The 21,165-nt window shown below is 45.5% G+C and overlaps 1 protein-coding gene and 1 long non-coding RNA gene across 2 annotated transcripts in view; one reads left to right on the top strand and one right to left on the bottom strand.

Moving 5' to 3' along the window:
• LOC113605372 (uncharacterized) overlaps nt 1–14,908 on the bottom strand; it is a 37,557-nt gene extending 22,649 nt beyond the window's left edge. Inside the window, exons 1-2 of the long non-coding RNA XR_003427182.1 lie at nt 14,435–14,908; nt 7,638–7,747 (exon numbers count right to left, since the gene is read on the bottom strand). This is a non-coding gene — a long non-coding RNA (uncharacterized LOC113605372). The remainder of the gene's footprint in view (nt 1–7,637; nt 7,748–14,434) is intronic.
• Nucleotides 14,909–15,013: 105 nt separating this feature from the next.
• The window catches only part of CSNK2A1 (casein kinase 2 alpha 1), a 56,195-nt gene continuing 50,043 nt past the window's right edge, over nt 15,014–21,165 (top strand). The window contains 2 exon segments of the mRNA XM_027078666.1: nt 15,014–15,116; nt 17,317–17,572. The gene's annotated coding sequence lies outside the window, so the exon portion shown is untranslated.

Raw genomic sequence — 21,165 nt, 5'->3', positions numbered from 1 at the left:
CCTGAATCATGATGGGGGTGGAGAGGGACCTGGTCAGAGAACTAGATTTAATTCTAAATATGATGAGAAGGTACTGGAGTGTTTTGGTCAGACATCTCTGATACCCCACCTCTTTTCTTTTCTTTTCTTTTTTTTTGCCGTGCCCCATGGCTTGTAGGATCTTAGTTCCCCAATCAGGGATTGAACCTGCGCCCTCGCGGTTAAAGCGCGAAGTCCTAACAACTGGACCGCCAGGGAATTCCCACCCCACCTCAAACGAGGGCAGCGGTCCTAGCTACCACCCCAGGCCTCCAACCAGGGGCTTTGACAGTGAGGTCCCTGAACCAGCAGCATCAGCACCACCTGGAACTTGTTAGAAACACAGACTCTTGGGACCCACCCCAAACCTACAGATCAAACACTCTGAGAGTGGGACCCAGCAATCTGGGTTTCAACAAGCCCTCCAGGTGATTCTGATGATGTCCAAGTTTGGGAACCACCACTCTGGAATCAATAACCTACCATTTAGAAACATGACCCAGGGTCGCCACCCTGTGTTATTTTATGGGAACTACAACCTGGCCGCCACTTCCAGCATCAGCACACGGGAAGAGGAAGGACACTTTCCACCAAAGGGACACAGACAGGGTCATGGACAGGAGGGTGGCTTCAGTGTGTTCCTGCCCACTTTTCTCATATGCAAGGACACACAACGTAGGAGGGCTTCCTCGGTGAATAACTTCAAGTTTTCTCCCTGCTACACTTGGGATAAAACCCAGATTCCTTGCAGTCGGCTCTCTCCCTATCTTCCTGTCCTCATTTCCTCTCCCCTCTCACTCGTGCATTCCCTGCCAGCTTGCTTCCTTGCTGCTTCTCAAACACACCAAGCATATTCTCACCTCAGGGCTTTGGTATTTGCTGTTCCCTCTGCCTGGAAAGCTCTCCCCTCAGACTTGCAAGGCTCACTCCTTCACTTCAGTCAGATCTCTGCTCAAGTGCCACCTCCTTCAGGAAGCCTTCTGTGCCTATACTCACCAAGGAGCTCTGGCCCTTCTCTCTTTCTATGACCCTGTCTTCTTTTTCTTCCTCCTCGACATTATCTTATACATTTATTTTATTTTTGTCTATCCTCCTTATGAGACCATGAGTTCCAATAAGGAAGGGATGTTTGTTCTGTTCACTGTTATAGCCCCAATACAAACAGTAGGTGCTCTGTAGATATTTACTGAACAAATGAATATACTCTGTGAGGCAGGTGTTATCACCCTCTTTCCGACCAATGGGGAGACTGAGGCTCACTAAAGTGATATGACTCATTCAAGCTCACACAATGAGTTAAGGGGCTGGGATCCATATTCGAAGTAGGAGTCCTGGAAGCTGAGGAGTGATCTGTGTTCATGGTGACACGTTGGGGTTCCTGAGGCTAGGGAGACTTTTCAATCTGGCCACGATGCCTCCATCACCCAAACTCGGCAAGCAGGGGGCTGTGAGTTCTAAAGAATGTTCTTCAAGGTCAAGGGACAGAGGGCACGGGTCCAGTGCCAAAATCGCAAGTAGGGCAGCACTTCCAGGAGCACTGGGCAGCCCCCAGTGATTGGGGGTGCCCCGAGCATAGAGCAGGAGTGCAGACATCCTGCAACAGATCTCAAGTTGTACGTGGTATTCAAATGTCCCTTTGTTAATTAACGTAGGTGAAAACCTTGTTTTTAACGATCTGAGCCTGGGACCAAATTCTATTTCACAGCAAACACAATGTGCGGGGGCTTGTGTGTGTGTATTGTGGTTTTGTTTTGGGGGGGTGGTTTTGGCTGCAATGCGCAGCTTGTGGGACCTTAGTTCCCCAACCAGGGACTGAACCTGGGTCCTCAGCAGAGAGAGCGTGCGGAGTCCTAACCACTGGACTGCCAGGGAATTTGGGGGGGCTTGTTTTGTTTTGTTAATTTTTAATGGGCTTTGTTTTAGTTTTAGGTTTACAGAAATTTTACGCAGAAATTATACTAAGTACCTTTATACTTCCTCTCCCCAACACACCCAGTTTCTTCTATTACTAACACCTTGCATTAGTGTGATACATTTGTTACAACTGATGAACTGATGCTGATACATCATTTTTAACCAAAGTCCATAGCTTACATTAAGATTCATTCTTTGGGCTTCCCTGGTGGCGCAGTGGTTGAGAGTCCGCCTGCCGATGCAGGGGACACGGGTTCGTGCCCCGGTCTGGGAAGATCCCACATGCCGTGGAGCGGCTGCGCCCGTGAGCCATGGCCGCTGAGCCTGCGCGTCCGGAGCCTGGGCTCCGCAACGGGAGAGGCCACAACAGTGAGAGGCCCGCGTACCACGGAAAAACGAACAAACAAACAAAAAAGATTCACTCTTTGTGTTGCAAGGTTCTGTGGATTTTGACAAATGCACAATGTCTTGCATCCACCATGACAGTATCACACAGAAGGGTTTCATTGCCCTAAAAATGCCCTGTGCGCCATCTATTCATCCTCCCCCCCCAAATCCCTGGCAACCACTGATCTTTTTATTGTCTATAATTTTGCCTTTTCCAGCATAGTATTTGCTTGGTTTTAATATACAGTGAACCTGCCAGGAAAGCAACCACCACATTAGTTGGGAACAGACCAGGCTGTGCTTGGTTCAAAACTTTCCTAGAACCACTCACATTTTGGACCACCATGGCCATGCAGTTGTGGGTTTGAGTTGTCAGAACTCCTGATTCAGCCCACAGTTTCACAGTGGGCTGCCTTCCCGACTACAGTCGTCCATGCCTTCCCGACTACAGTCGTCCCTTGGTATCCGAGGGGGATTGGTTCCAGGACTTCCCGCAGATACCAAAATCCGCGGATGCTCAAGTCCCTTATAAAAAACAATGTAGTATTTGCATATAACATACGCACATCCTCCCATATACTTTAAATCATCTCTAGATTACTTATAATACCTAATACAATGTAAATGCCACGTAAATAGTTGCCAGTATGTGGCAAATTCATGTTTTGCTTTTTAGGACTTTCTGAAAAAAAAATTTTTTTTTCTAATATTTTCAGTCCGAGGTTGGTTAAATCCTTGGATATGGAGGACTGACTGTACTTTGTGACAATATTGTGCCCAAACATTTATGTGTTGATTTATTCTAAATTACTTTCATTTTACTTTCTTTTATATTACAATTAAGGTATTATTTATGTTTAAAAATATGTGTGTCAATAGGTTATGTTATTTGCAAATTTCATTTTAGAAAAGAAAAGAAGCGTTATAATTATGGTTAAAAGGAACACTGGGTTCCGAATTCAACCCACTGTTATACTGCATGACAATCATGGCAGCAGCAAGCACTGAGGAGTGCCGGCCCCTCAAAAGTTACTGTGCTAGGAAGGCGACTTGCAAGTATGAATCATTACATCTGCAGTTCCCCTACCAGGTGCTACACAGTGTGTAGTTTTACCTACACAGAGGGAGAAACTGAGGTTCAAGCAGAATAAGGTCCCTGAGTGGGACTGGAAACTGAATCCAAACCCATGCTTCTAAACCCCCGCATCCAGCGGTGGATTTCCTTGGTCTCCTGGAAAGACCATGTTGTGCGAGCTAACCATCCTCAGGCCTTAAGGCCCCAGGAAAGGGTAGAGGCACATGGGGCAGCAGAGAGGTCAAGAGAACAGGTTACGACCTGGGTTCTGTGTCACTTACTCATGTGTGACCCTGGACAGTCGCTCCCCCTCTCTGAGGATTAGTGGTCTCACCTGTAAAATGGGGGTAATGTCACCAAAGTGTGGTAGGTACTGTCCCTTTCCATGTTACCAATGTGGAAACTATGGCTCATAGAGGGGAAGTGACCTACCCAGTGTGAAATGAGGGATGGGATTGTCCTCTAAGGACACACTCCATTGCCCCGTAAGGTCCCCATGGCTCCTCCAAAGCCCAATTCAAGACTCACAGGTCACCAGGCAAAGGTCAGGGTCACCTGCCCTAGGCACCCATTCCCCAATCCAACCACCCACATGTGATTCCCACAAGGTAAAAGTATCTGAAAGCCCCCAATGGGCTGGGAGAGCTGGGGGGCTATCTGTGGAAGCACCGGACCTCCGTTTCCCTGTGCTGGACTCCAGCTCCAAAACACAGCCCAAATCAATCCATTCCTCTCCGTCTCCCCTACTGCTTCTACTCAAGTCTATGACACCATCACTTCTCACACAGCCCACCCCCTGCTCCCCTCCTCCTTGCTCCCCACCTAGGAGCCAAGGAGATCTTTTATGAGTGAAAAATCATATAAAGTCACCCCCTTGCTTAAACCTTCCATGGCTCCCTATCGTTCTTAAGCCAAATGCCTCTGCCCACCTCCCTCATCTCATTTCTCCCAATGTTCCCTCCACTCTCCCACCCGCCTCATGTACGTTCAGGTCCCATTGGCCTCCTCCACATGCCTTTAATGCAACAGCATGATCCTCTCTTAGGATCTGTGGCCAAGCTGCTCCTCCTCCTTGGTCAGCCCAGTCACGGCCCCCTCCCTGCCTTCACTGGGCAAACTCTTCCTCCCTCCCTAATCTAAGACAGCTTTTCCTGCTATGCATGTTCATACACCACTCACTCATAGCCTAGCAATAAGCCCAGTTTGTGATGGTAGATTTATCTGGTTATCTTCTCCCCGCTTGACTTAGGTCCACCAGGTCAAGGACTCTGACTTGTTTCCCTTCTGTACTGAGAACCTAGAAGTGTCTGCCCAGAGTTGGCACTTGGGAAAACCTGCTGAATGGCAGAGTGCAGGCATGAATGGCCACCCAAAGATAGAGTTGCCCATCTCCTCCGCCATGTGGACTAAGACACCCAGGACAACTTGAAGAAGAATGTGGGGGAGGAGAGAGAATCTGGGGATGGAAGGCAGAGGAAATCCCAGGCACAGCTCAGTCTGCTGTTCAGCATGAGCCTACGTGTGCCAGATGCCATGCTGTGCGCTGGGGACAGTATGTATGCTGGGTTAGTGAGAGAACAAGCTCTGAGCCGCAATGCCTGGGCTCAGAGCCCAACTCACTGCTCACTAGCTGTGCAAGTTTGGGCAAGTCACTAAACCTCTCTGAACCTTGGTGTCCCCAACTACCAAAGAGGAGAAGTTACTTGATTACAGAAAACCCATGCCTTAGGGCATTAGAACTTAATACGCCCTTGACACTCCAGTGGACCCAGCAGTTCTATTTGGTTACTATTGCTGAATCACAACCACTCCAATCTTTAGTGGCTTAAAACAACCATTTTTTCCTCACTATCATGTGAATCAGGAGTTTGAAAGGATCAGCTGGACAGCTCTTGCTTGGTTGCAGTCAGATGTTGGCAGGGGCCATGCTTATCTGAAGGCTCAATGGCTGGCTGTCGGCTGGAAGCGCCAACAGGTGGCTTTTCTACCATGGTGGCCCAGGGAAGGCAATGTGTCACATTCGTTACCTGCACCCCTTCATTTATCTCAATTTCTAGCAGCCAGCTCAATGACAGTTGCCTCCTATCTTTCTAGCTCACTCTATCCAGTACCCCAATACCAACGACCCTTCGGCCCTACTGGGAGCTCTGATCCGTTGAGCCTATCACCTTTTCCCTTGTGTCCTCATTTGTCTTCTTGCTGAGTAAAGCCACAGGGCAGCATCATTCCCATGCACTGCACACCCGAGATGGCCCTGCCCCTCTCTGGCTAAACACCCACCAGTTGACACCCTCTGTCCCTCTGTGCTTGTTCTCCTGCAGTAGAATGTGGCTAGGGATCAACACAGCACCACGTGGGCTCGTCTGACTTTACTTACATGATGGCTAGTCTCAATGAGGTCTTTAGCTCTGCCTGACAATTACGCTAGAGTTCCCTGTCCATTAATTCTCCTCAGGCAATTCCTTCCTCTTTTCTCCTCAAACCTCTATTACCTTCTCCTCCGTTCTCATTCTTAGCTGAGGACCCTGCTTCCTATTCCACAGGGAAAACTGTAGCAATTAGAAAATACTTCCACAAACTTCCACTACACAGCTACCTGCCTACCCTCATTGGTACCCACTTATAAATACTCTGCCTTCTCTTCTGTGACCAGGGACCAACTACCTGTGCTCCAAGCCATGGTCAACCCTCCACTGTGTACAGATCCCACCATCTTCCTCCCTTCCAGCCACTCTCTTCTCCCTCTTGCATCATCATCATTTCCAATCTACTGAATCATTCTCATCACCATAAAAACATGCTAGTATTTCTGCATTTGAGTAACTTCTCTTGACCCCAGTTTGCTTTCCACCTACCACCCCATCCTCAGCCCCACAGCAAAACTCCTCAAAAATTGTCCATACCACTGCCTCCATGTCTCTCCTTCCATTACAGAACAGGTACATAAATAGTACAAAGAATAACCAAATACCAGTCACCCAGACTTTACCACCTTTGCTGTATCATTCTCTCTCTCTCTTCCTCCTTTTCCTGAACTCTTTTACAGTAAGTTGCAGACATGATTCCCTTTACCCATAAAAACAAGTGTGTATTTCCTAAAAGCAAGGACATTCTCTTACAATAATCAAGATCATAATTTTTACATCGATACAATTATCTAATCTACAGACCTTAATCAAATTTCACCAGTTGTCCCACTAATATCCTCTACAGTTAAGTGAAAATTTTTTCCTGGTCCAGGATCTCACATCACATTCTAGTTCTTGTATCTCTTTAGTCTCCTTAATCTAAAACTGCTCCTTAGTCTTTCTTTCTTTCATGAGCTCAACATTTCTGAAGAGTACAAGCCAGTCATTCCGCAGAAACATCCCTCAATTTGGGTTTGTCTAATGTTTCCTCATGAATCAGTTATACATTTTTGGCAGAAACACCACTGAAAGGATGCTATGATCCCCTCAGTGCATCACATGAGGCGGGGCATGAGGTCAATTTGCCCCATTACTGGCAATGCTCACTTCATCACTTGGTTGATGTGGTTGGTGTCTGCTGGGTTTCTCCACTGTAAAGTTACTATTTTACTCTTTGTAATTAATAAGTATCTTGTGAGGAGATACTCTAAGACTATGCAGAGATCCTGTTTCTTGTCAAACTTTAATCCACTATTGCAGCATCCATTAATGATTCTCTCCTGAAACAATTATTACTAGGGTGGCTGCCAAATGGTAAATTTCTAATTCCTCTTTTTCTGTATTTATTAGTTGTCCTTTTACTGTTAAGAGCTTTCCTTTCCCCTTATGTGTGTATGTATGTATTTATATCTTAATCTTTATATACTCTCTCTTAATCCCACTCCAATCAGGCTTTTGCTCCCATCATTCTACCTAAACTCTTTCCTGTCAAAGTAACAATGCCCTCCACTTGGCTGAATCAGTTCTTGGTCCTCATCTCATCTTCCCTTACCTCTCAGCAGCACTTGACATAGGTCAGCAATTCTCCCCCCTTGAAATGTTTTCCTTCCTTGGTTCCCAGGCCACTTCCTTGTCTCTTAACGTTGGGGGCTGGGGTCTCAGTCCTTTGTCCTGCCCTCTTCTTTGTCTATGCTCACTCTGTTGGAGATCTCACCCAGACTCATGGCTTTAGAAACCATTTCCACAGTGATGACTCTTATATTAATCTACTCTGCCATAACAAGATACCACAGACTGGGTGGCTTAAAAACAGAAATGTATTTTTTATTTCTCACAGTTCTGGAGGTTGAAAGTCCAAGATAAAGGTGCCAGCAGGGTTGGTTTCTGGTGAGAATTCTCTTCCTGGTTTGCCACCTTCTTCGTGTGTCCTCACATGTCCTTTCTTCTGTGCAAATACACACACACACATACACACAGGGAAAAAGAAAGAGATGGGGGGCACTCAGATGTCTCTTCCTCTTCTTATAAGGATTATCGGATTAAGGTCCCACCCTTGTGACCTCATTTAATCTTAATTACCTCCTTATAGGCCCTATCTCCAAACACAGTCATATTGAGGGATTAGAGTTCCAACATATAAATTTTGGGGAGACACAATTCAGTCCATAACAACTCCCAAAATTACAACTCCAGCTTGGGCTCAGATTCATACACGCAACTTCTAACTAGGCAACTCCACTTGGAAGTCTGATAGGTGCCTCAAATTTAACAAGTTCCAAATGGAACTGGTAATTCTCCCCTCCTTTCCCCTGAAACAAAGTTCTCCTCCTATAGCCTTCCTCATCTCAGTGAATGGCAAATTCCTTCTTTCATTCTTCTGGGCAACAACCTTGGAGTCATTCTCGATTCCTTTCTTTCTCAAACACTCCATATTCAATCTGTCCCTTTGGCTTTACTTTCAAAATAACCCCAAAGTCTAACCTTGGTTCAAACCATCACCATCTTTTGTCTGTATTGTGGCGGTAGCCTCTTACCTGGTCTTCCTGCTTCAGCCCTCATTTATATTCCATTTATTCTACACCCAGCAGTTACAGAGATCCTGTAAAAATGCAAAGCAGGTCCTGTCCTCTTTCTGGTCAAAACCCTCCAATACGGCCCACCTCACTCATAGCAGAAGCCAAAGTCCTTACAATGACCCACAAACTGTACATGAACTAGTCCCAGGGGAATCTCCCTGATGTCATATTCAGCTCAGCTACCCTATCTACTGGCTGTTCCTTAAACCCACCAGGCATGAGTCCACTTTACGGTCTTTGCCCACCCTCTACTAGGAACAATCTTCTCCCATATACCCTCATGACTCCCTGCCTCACCTCTTCCAGGTGTTTCTTCAAGAATCACCTTCCCAGCAAGGCTTTCATTGACCACCTATTTGAATTTACACCACAGCATCCCCTTCTCCCTTCCCTGCTTCATCTTCCTCCACAGCGCTCATCACCATCTGACAAAGCATAACAACTCTCCACATGTCAGATGTGACACCATCTGACACATCTCTCCACAAAACGTGAGACCTGTGAGAACAGGGACTGTTTTGTTCACAGTTGCACCCCCAATAATAATCACTCACATTGATTGTACCCTTGCTCTATGTCAGCATTTTTTTTTTTTTTTTGGCGGTACGCGGGTCTCCCACTGCTGCGGCCTCCCCCGCCGCAGAGCACAGGCTCCGGACACACAGGCTCAGGGGCCATGGCTCACGGGCCCAGCCGCTCCGCGGCATGTGGGATCCCCCCGGCCCGGGGCACGAACCCGCGTCCCCCGCACTGGCAGGCGGACTCCCAACCACTGCGCCACCAGGGAAGCCCCCAGCATATTTTTAAGGGCTTTACCGTATCACTTATTTAATCCCAACAAAGACCCTATGAGATGGGTGTATCATAATAATAATGTTACATAACAAACCACCCCAAATGTCTGTGCCTTACAGCAGCAAATATTGATTTCTCCCTGTCCCTCCCCCAAACCATTTGGGGTTTGGCTGATCTTGCCTGGGTTCTGCTGGGTTTGGCTACTCCATGTGTCTCTCATTCTTCTGGACCAGACTGTTTGATGTTGGGGATTTGGATGGAAGCTATTGCTTCCCTAAATTGACACAGAGCACTCTATTCCTCTTTAGCTTCCTGACATTCAAAAGAGAGAGAGTTCATGAAAAAAAATACAATTTAAAATTTAATACAGGGAATTCCCTGGCAGTCCAGTGGTTTGGACTCTGCGCTCTCACTGCCAGGGGCCCAGGTTCGATCCCTGGTTGGGGAACTAAGATCCTGCAAGCCATGTGGTGCAGCTGGCCAAAATAATAATAATAATAATACAAACTAAACACTAAACTACAAAACTATTTTTATCCCAGACTTTGCTATGGCAACTTCGATAGGAACTCTGTTTCAAAAGATGGAATGCACTAATGACAGCCCCATCCTTAAGGCAGAGGTGGAAATTCCAAGGGGGCAACTGAAAACATGAGAGATCTCTTAAGGCCTCGGCTGAACTTGCACACTGTCACTTTCATCCACATTCCACTGGCCAAAGCAAATCACGTGGCTGTATCTAATATCAACAGAGTAGGGAGTATCAATCAGTCCTGACTGCAGGAGAGACTGAGTCATTGAATAGTAATCTAATTTGCTGCAAGATAGGTCATGCTGCACCCTAATGTTCACAGTGGCACTATTTACAATAGCCAAGAAATGGAAGCAGCCTAACACTTAGGCAGCCTAACACTTAGGCTGCTTCCATTTCTTGGCTATTGTAAATAGTATGTGTGTGTGTGTGTGTGTGTGTGTGTACACACACACACACACACACAATGGAATATTACTCCGCCATAAAAGAATGAAATATTGCCATCTGAAGCAACATGAATGGATCTAGAGATTATCATACTAACTGAAGTAAGTTAGAGAAAGATAAATATATGATATCACTTATATGTGGAAACTAAAAAATAAAACATATGAACTTATTTACAAAACAGAAACAGATCCACAGACATAGAAAATAAACTTATGGTTATCAAAGGAGAAGTGGGGAGGGATAAATTAGGAGTATGGGATTAACAGATGCACACTACCATATATAAAATAGATAAACAACAGGGATTTACTGTATAGCACAGGGAACTATATTCAGTATCAATATCCTCTCCCCTTTCTTTTTTCTTTCTCTTTCTTTTTCTCTCTCTCCCTCTCTGTTTTTCTTAACAGGTAAGGAAACTAAGGCTCAGAGAGGTCAAATACAATAACTTCTCCAAGATTATACTGCTAGTAAATGACAGAGCTGGAATCCAACCAAGTTGGAGTCAACTTTACACATGCCATATACACAAGGCCAAGAGGTTTGGACTTTCTCTGAAGGTGATGCAATGCCACTGAAAACTCTTGAGCAAGAAAGGTACATGGTGGTTAATAAACTTTCCTCCAGTAGCAGTGTGCAGAGCACACGGGAGGGGGAGAAAGGAGGGGGCCCCTACAGTAGTCAGAAAACTTCAGGCCAGAATTGAAAAGGGGCTGGGCTGGGGTAGTGTCAAAATGAAAAACACACAAAAAAACAGTAAATGTAAAAACCAAATAGACAGAAGTGAGAGACAAGTTGAAGAACATTTTAAAAATGCTTTTTTCTTTGTTCAGTGTTGAAATAAAAATTCATGTGTGTTGCAAAAAGAAAAAATCAAACAAAAAATTCACACAGGGCAGACAGAAGTGTTTAAAGTTCTCTTCTCTTCCTGTCTCCTGAGATAAGCTCCATTAAGAGTTTGTGGGGCCTTCACTGGTGGTCCAGTGGCTAAGACTCCATACTCCCAGGTTCGATCCCTGGTCAAGGAACTAGATTCCCACATGCCACAACTAAGAGTTCACGTGTCGCAACTAAAGATCCCACACGCCGCAACGAAGATCTGATGCAGCCAAATAAATAAATATTAAAAAAAAAAGTTTGTGGTAAATCCTTCCTGAACTTTGTCTAAAACTATATAATACATTTACATATACCCATTTTTAAGTGTGTTTTTAAAATGTGTTCTCACCAAACTTTTGTTTTGTCTCTTGCTTTTTCTCACATAATAGTATGGCAAGGCCAGCTTTCCATGTCCAGAAATGAAATGATCCTCATCACTTTTAACAGCTTTGCCACTTACTAGCTGTGTGACTTTGCACACATGGTTTAACCTCTCTGAGACTTGGTGTGCTTAATCTGTAGATGGGGATAAACATGTAACTGTCACATAGGGCTATTGTGAGGATTAAATGAGTTAACACACGTAAAGCATCTTGTATAGTGTCTGACACATACTAAGTGCTCTCCCTGTTAATAGCACCACGTTTAGCTGTACCATAACTTACTTAACCAGTTCTGTACCCATGGTCACTTAGTGTACTATGTTGTTTACAAAGATGGCCACAATGATCCCCCCACCCCCACACGACTCTTTGCAATATGACTTTGATGTTTTTTCCATCAAGAGATGGAGTCTATTTCTAGTCTCCTTGAATCTGAGCTGGCCATGTGACAGGCTTTGATCAATAAAATGCAGTGAAAGTGATGCTACAGCTCTTCCGAGCCTAGGCCTCAAGAGGCCTTGCTGCTTTCGTTCTTTTCCTTTCAGATGCCATCATGAGGAAGCCTGAGCTAGCTTGTTGAAGAAGCCACATGGAGAAGAACCTAGGCACTCAAGCCAGCAGGCCCAGCCACCTGCCAGACCTGTGAATGAGGCCATATAGGACCAGTGAGCTTGCCGACTTGCTAACTGACTGCAAATACAGAAGCAAGCCTGGGCAAGACCATGTACAGCAGAAAAGAGCTGTCTCAGCTGAGACATGTCCAAGTTGCCAATCCACACAAACATAACCAAAAATTTATTGTCGTTTTAAACCACTCTGTTTTGGGGTGATTTGTTGAGCAACAATAGAAAGCTGATATGCTGAGGCTCTTCTTACGTAGTGCCTATGGCCCTGGTTGGAATGCAAGCTCCATCTCTTGTATGTGACCTTGGGCATGTCCTGTGATCTGACTGAACCTCAGTTTCCTTGTCTGTACAGTGGGATACTTTTAGTTCCTACCTCATCCGGCTGACATGAGGATTAAATGAGATGATGAACATTCAATGTGTGGCACAGGACAAGTACTGTGAACATCTTAACTGTGGTTGTGGCTGTTGTTATTGTTGTTTGAAGGAAGTCTAGCCTGAGAGTTGTGCTATGGGGGTCAGGAAGTTAGTATTAAAGATAACTGAGCTGGTCTTTGGAGGCTCCATAACTAATGAACACTGGAGACTGATAGCTTTTTGGAACCAGAGACCTATACCAGGCTAGCCTGAGAAAAGGCAGGGGCTGGGTCTCAACTGTGTCCTACAAAGTGCAAAGGGTTGTATGTCTGTGCCTGGGTGAGCCCTCTGAATGATGTCAGGGATGGAGGATGGAATTGGGTAGAAGAATGAAGAACTGAGGCTGTAGGAGGGGCCAAGATCATAGGAAAGATCATTCACTCTTTTCAGATGAAATTCCAGACTCCTAATCATGGCCTGAATGCCTTGGCCACCTCTCCCACCATATTTCCTACCCTTCTTCCCTTCACTCACAGTGCTTCAGCCCCCCATGGCCTCCTTCCTCAAACTTATCAAGCTCTTTCCTGCCTCAGGACCTTTGTTCTTACTGTTTTTTCTCAGAGGGAACTTCTGAACCACTCAAGCTAAAGTTCTCCCCTCTTTCATGCTTTTTCACAGCTACTTATATTTTTCCTTCACAGTACTTATTCATTTTTTTATCTGTGCATTATTTGTTTATCACTTTAGGTGAATTTCATGAGAAACTGTTATCTGTCTTGCTCATGCCACATCCCCAGCATCTAGCACACTGTCTGGCTCATGGCAAGTGATCAACAGCTGTGAATTGAATAAATGTGAATAAGGATAGGGGAAAAGGAGCCATAAGAGCTGAAAAGACATTATCCAAAAGCTAAGTGAAGGCCTCATTTCCTGGAAGACGGCCTCACAGAAACCTTGAAATCATCTTGTCTAACCTTCTCAGTCCACAAGTGGGGAAACCAAGACCCATAATGGAGAAATAACCAGCCTATGGGCACCCAGAGAGCCATTTCTGTGTACTCTCAGCCCATTGGGGTCAAATGCCACAGACATGTCTGACAGATGAGGCTCAGAAAAGGTCATGGCCACCTCCCTGAGTCCATCACTATATGTCTGCAGCTGCCACCACCTCATCCTACAGGGGAGGAGATTGTCTCTTTGGGAGCAGAGGTGCCAGTCAGCTGATGAACTGTGAAAAGGAGGGCTGGAGAGGGTGGGGAGGCCCATCCTGGGTAGCTGCTATTCTGAGGCAGCTCAGGGATAAAAGCAGGTACCAAAATAACCCAACCTTCTAACACTTGTTCCAGACCTCACACCTCTGCCCTACCAGAGGTGAGGCTAACACTTTAATTCCTCTCGGTAACACACACACAAGCTCTTAGCAGGGCCTGCAGGGAACAGGGTGATCATCAGACTCAGCCCTGTCCACTGGGGGCTCACAGTCTGATGGAACAGGCAGGCTAGGGACCAGTCAGGTTGCTGAGGGATGGTGCCTAGGTCTGAGGGAACTAAAGGTACGGAAGATCCCGAGAGGAAAGGATTAGCCCGATGGACATACAGAAGTTAGCCAGTCCAGGAGGTGACAGTAACAGATGTAACTGCCAGTGCAAAGAGAGGGAGGCTGACAAGTTCCAAGAATAGTCTGCAGTTTTAGTGGGTGGGAGCATCATGAAACTGAAATGAGAGGGGCAGAAGAGGCGGCTTGGGGGCGAAGGAAGTGTCCAAATTATGCAGGAACTTGGATGTCAAGAGAAGAGCTTGGGCTATCTTTGGTGCACAAAGGAAAGACTTGGGAGATTTTAACCAAGAGGACGTCATGATCAGTTTTGCAAGACAGAAACTTCCCTATAGCTGCCCTGGAGCCGTTGCCCAGGCAAGCGGGGTGGAGGGAGGCAGATCGAAGGGGGAAAACAGTTTATTCTAGATGGGCAGCTCTGCAAAGTGCTCCTGTAAGAGGCATGAATTGGGTCTCAGTCTCTAGAGGGCTAGTACCGTCACTTCCTCGACTGCTGCGCCACACCACTCCCGGGGTCCAACTTTCGTTCACTTGTTCCGGAACTCGAAGTCTGAGCAGAAAAAAACGTGCTGCTGGAACCCCAACCCTAGACGAGGGGCCTGAGCAGCAGACTTCAACTCCCAAAACGCTTCGCTCTCCAGCTCTGAAGGTCGCGCATGCTTCTTTCCAAATAAGGCGGGCCGGCTTGCCGACTGGTAGAACTCGCCAGCTGGGTGAAGTGCGGGAAACCTACGGACCGCCATCTTACCTTGGGTCAAACCAATTATACACTTAGTGGGAGGTTCGTGTTCTCTCTCTCGTAAGTTCGTACAGGTACTGAAATAAAATGCGCTTAATTACTGCAAGTCTCCTTATTATGCTTTACGTTGAGAACTTGTTCCATTTTGCGCCCCAGTCCGGAACTGAACTCCAAGGGATACAATGACACATCCCAGCATGGCACCGCACTCTGCGAGATTCCGCTGGGGGAGGAGTCGGAAGCGGTCCCGCCCCGCCTCCCGGTCGGAGGGGGGTTTCCGCTTCCGGCAGCGGCGGCTGCAGCCTCGCTCTGGTCCCTGCGGCTGGCGGCCGAGCCGTGTGTCTCCTGCTCCGCCGCCGCCATATTGTCTGTGTGAAGAGTGGGGAGAGCGGCCGCCGCCGCTGCAGCTTCCACCACAGGTACCGTGGGAGCCATCAGGCGAGGTCGTTGGGGGCTGCGGGTGGGCCCAGGATGGGGCAGCGGGGCGCGGCCGCCTCTAACGCTTCCAGCAGACTCCCGAGCGGCCCTTCGCCTTCCCCTGCCCCCCCACCACACACACACTAGCCGAGGCTCCTGCAGCCCATCGGGGAGGCCCTGGGCTAACCCCCAGGGCGGGGAGTGAGGCTTGGGGGCAGAGGCTGATAGGAGGGTGGGAACTGGCTCTCGAGAGTCCAGCTTGTTGCGGGGGAGAGGGCTGGGCTGGGGCGGGGACTAGGGGGCAAGTTGGAGGAGGAGGTCGGCAGAGGGGGAAGCGAGCTGGAGGGGTGGGGCCGCCGGGGGGGGATGCTGGGGGAGGGTGCCTAGGGGAGTGGTGCCCGCAGTGTAGGCTGGGGTGGACCCTCCCGCGGAGCAGAGCAGCTGTAGTGGGGGCCTTCTAAGGTCCCTCTAGGCGAAATTGGGCTTCCCACCTGCACCCTGGGGTGCAAGGTGAAGGGGACCCGGGGCGAGGTCGCTGAGGATAAAGGGGAAGGGACCATGAAGTGGGGCAGAACGGGTGGAGTTGGAGTTAAGGGTTAGTTGGGAGCCTGGATGGAAGAGGAGAGGTATGTAGAATGAAAGGTTGGCTAAGAGTGTGCATGTTAGTTTGTGACCTTTGAAGAGTAGGACTTTTGTTTTTGTTTTTCGGTGGTTTATATTTTTGCAGCGTTGGAACATTTCTAACCTTGGCAGGTGATGGGTGGAGCTTATGTAGTTTGTTTTTGGGAAGGAAGGGTCAGGAGAAGTTGCTTCTTGGCTGTTGCTATTGTGGGAAGGAAAGAGTTCTGGAAAGGAGGTAGCAGATTAATTGAGGAAGACCTGATTACCTTTCAGCTGCTAAATTCTATTGAGAAGTGGGTGTGAGGAGAGGAAATGAAAAGAAAGCTAGAAAGGGAAGATTTTTCTAGGAGTTGGAAGACCCCATTCCATCTAAGAAGTGGCAGTAAATATCTGGATTATCAAATATAAGTGCCACTGTTATTTAGCTGTGTGACCTAACTTCTGTAAACCTCAGTTTTCCTATCTGTAAAATGGGGGTGATAATATTTCCTAGACGGTAAGTTTATGGTGAGGAGCAAATAAGATAATTTGTGTCAAGTGCTTACCACAGTGCCCGGTAGGTAGTAAGTGCTCCATAGACCTTACCTGTCACTTTTATTAAAGGGACTAGCTGGTATATATGGGGTTCCTTCAGTCTAGGTAAAGTTTATGGTCAATAATCTGACAATAGGCAAGGCTTCAGAAAATTATATTTGTAGTTGTTGAGGTGTTTTTCTTTTGTTGTTAAGTCAGTTGGCTTAACTGGCTTGGTGGACCTTGAGCTGAAAGACCAGGACCAATACTAGTTCTGCCTCGTGTCGTTTTTAAAAGTTCACCAGCAGTTTTACCTGGGTAGTTGTATCCTTCTGTGACTTTGAAATACTTGCCTTTCATTTGCTATTGGGGGTGGGTGTATGACTTGAAGAAAGAATGAAAATATTTGAAGTTTGCTTAGATTGGTTTATCAGCTGATTACAAAATTAGGTCACCCTGGGGTAACTTTTGTTTAAATGCAATAACCAAACATGCCTAGTTATATCCTGTTATATGGAATACAGTAGAGAAGAGGAGCACACATTTAAGGGGGAGCAATAGGTTATTTTCTACCTAATGGTTTAATTGCCTAGCTGTTTGGGGATGAAACAAGTAGCTTCTTTTTTACAGTGTATTTTTGGTTCTATTGCTTAGCCACACTCTTCCAGGGTGAGAGTCCTTGATTTTACCATTGTCTCTGTCTCTGAACATATAGCTTTACTTCACATACTCTTTTGGAGAAAGGAGAAGTTTTCTTTGGTAACTAAGTTTAAAACTTGACATAGGATTTGGGTTTGTAGTAGGCAGAATGACCACCACCACCCCCCCCCAAGATGTCCAAACTCTAATTCCCAGAATCTGTAAATATGTTACTTGGTAAAAGGGACTTTGCAGATGTAGTTAAATATCTTAAAATAGGAAGATCATCCTGGATTTAGTGGGTAGGCCCAATCTAATCACATGAGCCCTTAAAAGCAGAGAACTTTCTCCAGCTGGGAGTCGAGAGAGATGGGGCAGAAGGGGAAATCAGAATCGAATCATGAGAGGGACTCCATTTGCTGTTGCTAGAGGGGGCCACATGGAAAGCATGAGAAGGAATGCGGGGAGCCTCTAGTAGCAAAGACCAGCCCCGGCTGACAGCCAGCAAGGAAATGGAGACCTCAGTCCTACAACCACGAGGAACTGAATTTGGCCAACAACCTGAATGAGCTTGAAAGTGGATTCTTCCCCAGTTTCCCGCAAGGATAACACCTTGATTTTGGCCTTGTGAGACCCTAAGCAGAAGACCTAGCCAAGCCCACCCAACTTCTGAACTACAGAAACTGTGAGACAATAAATTTCTATTGTTTTAAAGCCACTACGTTTGTGGTTTTGTTATGGCAGCGATAGAACACTAGTGTAGATTTTGGTACCAAGAGTGGGGTACTGTTACCTAAAAATGTGAAAACGGCAGTAGAAGAGGCCAGCAAATTTTTGAGGAGCATAATAGAAAAGACCTAGAACAGATCATTAGTAGAAGTAGTGAGGGCTGAGGTGGAAGTGAGGTGTGCATTGGAAACTGGAGGAAAGAGGATCTTTGTTACATAGTGGCAAATAAGCTTAGAATTGTGACCTGTGGTCAGGTGGAAAAGAATACTTATAAGTGATGAACTTGGATATTTAGCTGAGATTTCCAAGCGAAGTATTGAAGGTACAGCCTGGTTTATTCGTGGGGTGTGAGTCTCAGTGAGCTCATGTGAAATTCATGTGAAGCCCACTAGGTTCTTGAGCGTTTTATACTAGCAAAAACAGTGCCAGCTTGGATTGAAAAACACAAAGTAGTAAATTAAAGAGAGCTCTCAACCCACCCACCCAACCCCCACCCCCAGTTATACTGGTAGGAAGCAGGCTGGTAAAAAAAACTACTTAGATGTGAATGTGCTCCTTTTCATTAAAAAAGAAGAATGACTCAGAGGGTGGAACCAAGAGCCCGAAGAGGTGGAGTCGAAGGCTGCAGAAGAGTTTACCCTGGCTTTGAAATGGAATGGAGTTTGCCCACATTTTGAAACTGCTTTGGACCGATGGATCTGCTTTTTCTTATATTTTCCCTACTTTCTTTTATATTTTTCCTGTTTGAACTAGAATGTCTATAAGTTGCCTTATGCTGGTCTCACCGTCGTATGTTGGGAACAGATAACTTTTTTTTTTTTTCCCTAGGAATTGTGCTCCAGGGGTTGCACTTAATGTATTACAACCAGAGCTTCATCCACATTTGATTTAGATGGTGAGATTTGGGAGTTTTGAATTGATGAGCTTTAGATGAGATTTTTGGACTTTGAGTTGGACTTTAATGGAATGAGACCTTAGGATAGAATGGATATATTTGCATTTGGGAGAGATATGAGTCGTTGGAGCCCATAGGGTGGACTGTGTTAGGTAGAATGATCCCCCAAAGATATATGTGCCCTAACCTCTGGAATCTGAATTTGTTACTGTTTTGTGGCAAAAGGGACTTTGCAGATGTAACTGTGGTTTAAGGATCCTAAGATAGGAATATTATCCTGGATTTTCTGGGTAGGTCCAGTCTATGCACATGAAAGCAGAGAACTTTATCCAACTGGAGTTAGATTTGAAGCAGGAGAGGGTCTCACCCTGCCATTACTGGAGGGGACCACGTGGAAAGCACAAGAAGGAGTGCTGGCAGCCCCAGCTGACAGCCAGCAAGGAAATGGGAATCTCAGCCGTACATCCGCAAGGAACCACATTCAGCCAACAATCTGAATGAGCTTGAAAGCAGATTCTCCACCCCGGAATTTCCACAAAGGAACACAGCCCTATGGACACCTTGATTTTTGGCCTTGCAGGACCATAAGTAGAGGATCCAGCCAAGCCTACCTCACTTCTAGCCTATAGAAACTGTAAGGTAATAAATTGTGTTGTTTTATGTTTGCGGTAGTTTGTTACAGCAACAATAGAAAACCAATTAGAAAATTTAAAAATTTTAAGAAAAAGAAAACTAATTAGAGGGGTTTTGCTGATTTTATTTAAGAATCTTTGGGGGATTATTTTCTAGAGAAAAAAGGCAGCAAAGATTATTCTGTAGTGATTTGGTTCTGGAAGACTTCACAGAATAATGGTGTTGAGTGGAACCTAGGCCTCTTCCCTAGATGTTTAAGCATCCTGTTACTGTCATTAGATGCAGTTTGAAGGGGCTAAATGACCAGCTCAGTAAAGCGTAGATTCTAGAGCTCTAGGCCATTCTGGTAGAATTTCTATAAATTGATAATTCTTCCATGCCTATAATAAACGTCTTGGATAATTCCTTCATTCATTTTTATCGGCTGAATAAGGCATTGAGTTTATTTGACAACCCTTTATAGACTTAATTCCTGTTTTTTAGAAGAGATGGAAATGAGTGATTATTTTTTATGAATGGATAACCACTACTATATACAGTAGTCTGTCTGGTCTTTCATACCTCCCACCCCAACCCAAAGTTGTTGTAAGGTCTTTTCTCCCTGTCATTGTCATTTGAGGTTAATAAGATTTGGGTGTATAACTAAATCACTTTGCTGTACACCTGAAACTATTACAATATTGTAAATCAACTATACTTCAATTTCTAAAAAAGCCAATACAGTTTAAAAAAAAAGAATAAACTTTGGGGATCATAATTGCAGAATAGAGTTCTAGTTTTTAAGAAAGGCTTTTTTGTTGTTTATCTGTATGTTATTGATTAGATTCATAAAATGTGGACTCTCAACTTGAGTGAAGGGAACTTCAGAGGATGGAGGAAATAAGGCAGTTTCTCTTTGAGTTAGTTACCTGAATAGAAGCATGATTACAGAATTAGAGCATTTCAGGGTACGAAGGAGTTTTGTGATTATCTGTTTGACTTTTAGGTTTAGAGTAAAAGAAATTGGGCCACATGAAGGTTAAGTGACTAAACCAAGTATCTCAGCCCTACAGCTGGCCTAGAATCCTGGTCCAGGCAATGGGGATTCATGGCTTTTAAACTATATTCCCTGTGTACCCCTGCCTTGTCCTTTTTTTAGATTTTACTGTAGCTTATCTCTCTGTGCCTCAGTTTCCTCATGAGGGTCATTGTGAAGATTAGTTGAGATAATGCACGTAACACATTTAGCATAGTACCTAACACAGTTAAATGCCCAAAAGATGTTCACTGTTATAACATTTATGATAATTGTTTTGACAACTGTATGACAGCTTTTACATAAATATTACAGTACAATTTATACAAGTTCAGAAACTGAGAATGATATGATTTGGCATTGGATTAGGTAAGGACTTAGTGTTTTAAGGTAGTGCTTGTGATACTTGGTTTAAAATGAGAAACCGGATTTGATCCTTGGTCTATCACAATTCATTGGGTGACTTGGGCCAGGTTTGTTTCACAAGGGTGTTAGTGTGTTCATACACCTAAATTTCTTTGAACTCCTAAGATGGATAATTTCGAAAGAGTACTATATCATTTAGTTGTTTCTTATTAGAGAGAAATCTAGGCCAGCTAGCTTTTCAAAGGAAGAAATTCCTCTAGGATTATTAAGAAAAGGAACTGCTGTCATTTGTCATTGTAACAAATATTTACATTGGGTTATAGACAACTGGTAGTTTTTCTTAAATATTTGGTATGATCCAGGGTAGATTGCAGCTGACCAATTTGTTGACCAAACTTTTTTTCCTTTACATTATAGAAATCAAAGACTGAGTCTTTTTTTTTTTTTTTTTTGCGGTACTCGGGCCTCTCACTGTTGTGGCTTCTCCCGTTGCGGAGCACAGGCTCCTGACGCACAGGCTCAGCGGCCATGGCTCACGGGCCCAGCCACTCCACGGCATATGGGATCTTCCCGGACCAGGGCACAAACCCGTGTCCCCTGCATCGGCAGGCGGACTCTCAACCACTGCGCCACCAGGGAA

This window comes from Aethalodelphis obliquidens, unplaced genomic scaffold (genome assembly GCF_003676395.1).
Source record: "Aethalodelphis obliquidens isolate GAN/ISIS:26980383/991018 unplaced genomic scaffold, ASM367639v1 scaffold42, whole genome shotgun sequence".
Classification (NCBI taxonomy): domain Eukaryota; kingdom Metazoa; phylum Chordata; class Mammalia; order Artiodactyla; family Delphinidae; genus Aethalodelphis; species Aethalodelphis obliquidens.
Note: the sequence above shows the minus strand (reverse complement) of the source record. Positions and strands in the feature narration are given on the sequence as shown.